General features: G+C 38.1%; 1 long non-coding RNA gene across 1 annotated transcript; it reads left to right on the top strand.

Annotated features, from left to right (window-relative positions):
* The first annotated feature begins 924 nt into the window (after window positions 1–924).
* LOC111545123 lies at window positions 925–5,560 on the top strand. Its single transcript, XR_002732352.2, has 3 exons — window positions 925–991; window positions 2,910–2,964; window positions 5,304–5,560. It is a non-coding gene; the product is annotated as an uncharacterized LOC111545123 (long non-coding RNA).
* The last annotated feature ends 936 nt before the right edge of the window (window positions 5,561–6,496 follow it).

Here is a 6,496-nt window from a genome sequence, read left to right as displayed (position 1 = left end):
CTTTAAAGATTCCTTGTACAAAGGACATTATTTATTGTTGTGCTTGAGATCTCTGTAAATTTGGTTGTCAGCTATATAGTGTTTTGAGGTTCTTTAACATTGGAGAAATGTGTAATGCTCTAATTTATCATCACCCTTACTGATAGCCAAGTAGATGCTATGTTGTCATGTTGATATATTCAAAACATTCAGAGTCATGCAGACCTTTACACTACTCTTCAAAATAGCTATCAGAGCTTCTTGTATTTGCCAGTGCTTTCACAGTGATACATAGATAGCAGTGGATATTGAGGTTCAAGGAAGGACAGTTAGAGTGCCCTGAGACATACTTTATGTTTTTATTAACACCTTAACTCACCCGTCTCACATTGATTTCAGGTCCCATACTATATTATTGTGAATATTATTTCTATGGCTCAATATATTATAATCACACACAGACACACACACAGAGGGTTGGTGCATATATTTCCATTGTCCTCCTGAAGAGCCTCAGTTTAATGCATATTATTTCACACTTAAAACATTTAACTTCACTAAATTGAAAACAGAAGAAGCAGGGGAGGGAACAGAAGGTGACAAATGAAGAGGAGGAGGGAGAGTGGGAAGGCAATGTGTAGCAGGAGGAGGCGAGGCATATGGGAAAGCAGGGATATGTCAAGTTCATGGAAAATAGCAAGCCAATGTCTGATTGACGACATGCCTTTGTTGTGTTTCTCGTGGTGCTTCAACTTGAGGGATGCTGTTAAGTGAGAAAGGCAACTGTCTCTCAGTACCAAAGAGACCTATATCTACCTACAGTAGCCATTGAAATAAAATTACTGACTTGTAAGTGTCCTCCAGAAGACTGGAGTACCATGCTGACTTTCTTTTATGTTATTCTTTCTATTCACATTTGGGAGAAAATTCCATCTTTTCTGTCCCAGGTTCTCTGAAGGTCAGATTCATTCACCTGTAGTTTCTAGAAGCTTCTTGATTGTAATCACTGTGGGTAAGTACAAAATTCTCATACTCAACTGATAGTAAAACAGTCCAGAGAGCAAATAGCCAGATCTCACCCAGTGCTCACATTTTTAGCACTCTTAGTGGACTTGATGCCTTTTGAATGCCAGACCATATAGTTGCATGCAATGGACAGAGGGCTTTGAAATGACACAGACCTGAATTGTAGTTCTGGTTTTGAAATAATGTGATCTTGGGGAAATTACTTAATTTTTGCATGTCTTCATATCCTCCACCAGATTATTGTTAAGGACCACCTGAAGAAAGGATGTACTGTCATTAAACCTGGCATAGCAAGTCCTGTAAATGGATGTTACGTATTTCTTTATATCTACCTTTGCTGACCACCATGTGGAATCTCAAACTGGACATTAACTAAATTCCTAAGATTCTGACTTCTCTAGACATATTTGAAGACTTAGGCAGACTCTGCTAGGCATCGTAACTGGTGGTAGTGATACCTTAGGCAGGAGGCTGTCTCAGTGGAAGTGGTGGCTTCGATGACATGATAAATTTCAGAAGTAGCTCTCACAGGGAGCTATCACAAGGAAGGGAGAAAGTGAAAGGGAAAATATTAAAAAAAAAAAAAACTGTGTTGCTAGAAATGAGCAGGCATTATCTATAAGCTAAAAGTAGTTGGAGAAAATTCTGAATCTACTCTGGAGATGTAGTGTCAGGGCAGACAAAATATTGTTCTGTGCTATTTATTATAGACCTGGTTTTACCACTAGCTTAAAGCAATCTAGGAGACTCTTCCTGCATAGAAAATAATTGACCCTGGTCAATTTTGCCCATCTGCTGCCTTACCCCAACATGACTGCATATGGACTACTAATGACCTAACATCATAAAAGTCTGAAAGAAAACCAAAAGATTTCCAAATTTCCTGGTGGTTTCCTGTTCCAGAAAACATGCCATAACCTTGATCAGAAAATATTTTCTAAATATGTGGATGCTCTGTTATTGTGTGGCTGGGGTGCTTAGGAATTACTAAAGTTTTGGAGTAAGAAATTCCAATTATGGTCCTAGATTGACACTTCTGAATTCTCTTTGAAAAGTGAAGTCATAGCTGGGCGTGGTGGCTCATGTCTGTAATCCCAGCACTTTGGGAAGCTGAGGCAGATGGACACTTGAGGTCAGGAGTCTGAGACCAGCCTGGCCAATGTGGTGAAACCCTGTCTCTACCAAAAATACAAAACTTAGCTGGGCGTGGTGGCAGATGCCTGTAATCCCAGCTACTCGGGAGGCTAAGGCAGGAGAATCGCTTGAACCCAGGAGGCGGAGGTGGCCGTGAGCTGAGATCGTGCCATTGCACTCCAGCCTGGGTGACAAGAGTGAAACTCCATCCCAAAAAACAAAACAAAACAAAACAAAGAAAAGTGAAGTCATAGGAAAGCAGGCCTTGAATTGTGGTCAAGATTTGAGTGAGGAGAGAAAAATGGGCAGGACATTCTGTGGAGAGAAATGACCAAACTCATGCCAGTGGGAATGACTATGACCTGCTCAAGGTTTAAAGACCAGGCAGTGAGATTTCAGCTGGAAATGAAGGAGGCAAAAGGAATCTCTGTGAGATTTCAGTGCTAACAAATATTTTTAGCCTTATATTCTTCATGCAATTAAGCAATATGTGTTTTTGAATGCTGAACAGCTTACTTTATATTTGCATCCCCCAAAACAAGCAGTAAGTATTGAGATTATTTTCCATCAATCCTCCCTCATGTGAAAAGTGTAAAGACCTTAGATGCTATTATGGACTCTGTAATCTCTTATTTGTTCTCTGTTAATAACAGAATTTGTGAATTACTGAGAATCCTTTTTGAGACTGTATATCAGAATGCAGTGGTTGGAAAAAAGGGATTTGACAGATTTCTGCTTTCATCTAACAATTATTTTTTCATTTTTTGTAGTTGACACTACTTTGAAGGCATTGATGAACAGCCAAAACAGCACCTTGCAAGGATGGTGAGATATCAATTACTTTTAATTACTCCCCAGCTCTCTCCCTTAATTACCTACTATGTTAGCTGGAATTTATTGCAGAGTAATAATCATGATGTTTTGCATTTATGTAGTCCCTTTCTCCAAAGCATTTTACAGGTATTACCTCACGATTATTATGAAAATTAAAAATGTTGAAAATACTGCCATGAATAAGGGAAGTATAAAGTGGCTATGTTCACATTTTTCAGATGGAACATTTTCTACAGAGATTTCACAGTAATAGCCAAATCTGAGGCACCCTCATTATAACCTTTCCCCGTCTACATTTCACATGTTTTATTATACGTGGTTCCCATGTTTGCTTACTGATTAAAAATACTTTCTCAAATATAAAATGAAAATATCACAAAACGTTAAATAATACTCCCACCAGGAGTGCAATATGTTTCCTACCCTAAAATTTAAGTAATGGGCCTTATCTTTTTTGTAAGGTAGAAACCCTTGCATAGTAGCAAAATATTTTGAAAATGCCAAAGAGGTAGTAATTACATTTTTAAGTCCATTGATTGGAAAATAAATAATTAGAAAATTGACTATGAATTATGCTAGAATATTTATAATTTCACCCATTATCCTAAAAAATACTATCAGATAAGTGAGGGTAGGCTCTAATCAACCTCATTCTATAAATACAAGACTATTATACACTCAGTCTACATTCAACATGCTTATATCCATTTTGCTTCAGACCTTGTAATCCTATTGCTTCTTAGAGGCCTGTTTCCCAATATTAGAAAAAACTGTTCTGAGTGTTAAGGCCAGTGTTTTCAGGAATCATTGTTTATATACAAAATAATTACATTGAACTCAAAAAGAGGAATTGAAGAACATCATTCAGCATTCAAGAGTTCCTCAGTGGTTGGCGAGCTACCCTTCAGGGTTAAAACTACTTATACATTGAAACAATGAAATTTACATGCTTGAGAGGTTTTCTTTCCCCTTATCTTGTCTGTTAGAATTAATAAGTTCGAAGCATTCAGCTCAGAATAGAGGCTTGATTGCATGTCTTCTGCTAAGGATCTGAGACGTGAGGAGACTGCAGTTTGAGACTCTTACAGAGTAAGCACCTTTTGGATCTGAAACTGCCTTGCATTGTTTCCCTCTTTACTTCTAATTGTTTGTATTTAAATACATCCTACTGTTTACAAAGATACTGAAAGTTGTAAGGTTTTGATGTCCAGGCTAAAGATGGTAATGAAATCTAAGTACTTGGTTTCCAATTTTTGTTATTTGAGTAGTAAATTATGGCACACAAAATAAAAAAGCATTAGGATTATCTTCTTTAGAATTTTGTTCAGTGGTCTTCACTTTCTAGTTGTTATAGATAATCCCAGAAAACAAGCCAAGTTTGGAAAAAGGCACTGGAATTTTGATTATGAGGCATTTATTCTTAATTCTAGTTTAGCTTTTACCTTATATTGTTTTGAAATGCAATTAGAATTACCATAGACAACAAAAATAAATTTGTGTGGCATCTTCCTTTTAAGGAAATTTAGAGGTGAAAAGCAGTATTTTGTTTATTGAGTAGGACATTGAGAAGGAAATCCTAAATCAGTGATTGCCTCTGTATCAGTTACTTGATTGTATGAATTATCTCTTATGACTTCCCCACTTACAGAATGAGGTTAATTATAGCTACCCTCACTTATCTCATAGGATATTTTAGGAGAATGGATGGAATAATAAATATGCCAGTTTATCTAAAGTGAAGTATTTAAAATACAAATTATTTTAGCATAGAAATATACTAAATTTACTCTATATTACATAGTACTAAAATGTATAGGAATATACTATGGGAGAGGAAATTATTTAAAACTGAGAACATTTACTGTAAAGAAAAATCCTCAGAATTGGATAGAAAGAGAGTAAGTAGATGGGGTGGAGGGAGAAATAGGAAGGGTATGATGATTCCAAGAAGAAAAAGAGTTTAAAATCTCTGCGTTGTTGTTTAATTGGAGAGAACTCTGATACTGGGTTTGGGCTTTCAGGATGACAGGAAATAGCAGATAGAGAGGCAACCAACTTTCCGTGTGGCCTGTGGAATTCTGAAGGAAGCAGAGCAGACAGTACTGGCATTTAAAGTGAACATCTCTAAAGTTGAAGCTATTGGCTGCCCCATAAATTAGCTTCTGCTCAGTTGCTTCTCCTGTCTTTCAGTGAGATGATTCTTCTATTCTTAAGGCCAGATGTGAAAGTTACAGTTATTCTCTTTTTTTCTTCCTTCACATCTAACAAGTCTTCCTATTTTATCAACATTTTTTCCCCACAATGTTGCTTCCAACTCTCTTGCCTTTTAGATAGCGAAAGTAGACAGACAAATTCCAGGCAGACAAAGGTGATTCCCCAGTAGGGCTCGACCTTCAACCTGTGGACTCAACTGCCAGTTCTGGATAGAGTCTACAACCGGAGAACTATCGCCGTCTCACCCACTTTCTCTCAGTTGGTTCCTTCTGGATGATGTTTTTTAACCATCAAACGGGGCTTTTTTCAAGACCACCCATGGACCAATCAGCACATAATCCCCCATTCTAAGCCCAAGCAAACCCCAGACTCAGACTCAGATGGCTACCCACCTTGGGTCCCCTCTCATTGTCAAGAGCTTTTCTGTTGATCAATAAAATTCTACTCTGCCTTGCTTACTCTCCAGTGTCTGCAAATCTCATTCCTCTTGGTTTCAGGACCAAAACCCGGAACTTGCCAAATGGTGGGAGTGAAAAGAGCTCTAACACTCTCTCTCACTGAACTATAGGAGTGAAAAAAGCCACTGGGTGCTGCTCCTTTCTGCCTGATGAACAAAAGGGCTTGTAACACTCTTTCCCACTTGCTGAACTATGGGAGTGGAAAAGCTGCTGGACACCACTCCCTTCCACTCACCAAACTATGGGAATAAAAAAGCAGTGACATTTTCATCCTCAGTGCCACCACTATGCCTGGTGCTCCTCATCTTCTAACAGGTATCCAGGGCTCTGTTTTTTTCCTTCTTCTGATATAGACAGCATACAACAGATGAATCACTCCCCTTAAAGAATTAATTTCATGAGTTCAGCTTCTCAGAAATCTTTAATGAATCTTCAGTTGCTACCAAATGGTCCTTTAGTCTACTTTGCTTGAAATTGCTAAAATCTTGTCTGAAACTATTTCAAATGCACCATTTCTTAACGTGTACTGTACTCTAATCAGATTGACTTCACACAATCTCCCTTATATTCTGTGCTTGATCTTTACTCAGAGGCTTTATTCCCGCTATTGTCTCCATCTGGAATTTTCTCACCTCTCTACATTGTCTCCCATTCAGTCAGTCCTTCAAGTGTCTCCTTAAATTCTGACACTGGTGTGCTGGATCCTGAATCGAGTATCCCCATCTTTCCCCAACTCTATATTCAGTGACATCTGATTAGTACCTTGAAATCAGCCATGGTAGGAATATTTGCACAACAGCAATTGGCAAACAATAAAAAAATCAGTCCTTCCTCCCTGACCAGAACCAGTT

The sequence above is a fragment of the Piliocolobus tephrosceles genome, chromosome 2, assembly GCF_002776525.5.
Source record: "Piliocolobus tephrosceles isolate RC106 chromosome 2, ASM277652v3, whole genome shotgun sequence".
Lineage (NCBI taxonomy): Eukaryota > Metazoa > Chordata > Mammalia > Primates > Cercopithecidae > Piliocolobus > Piliocolobus tephrosceles.
The sequence above is the reverse complement of the archived record's forward strand: the minus strand, read 5'-3'. Positions and strand labels throughout refer to the sequence as shown.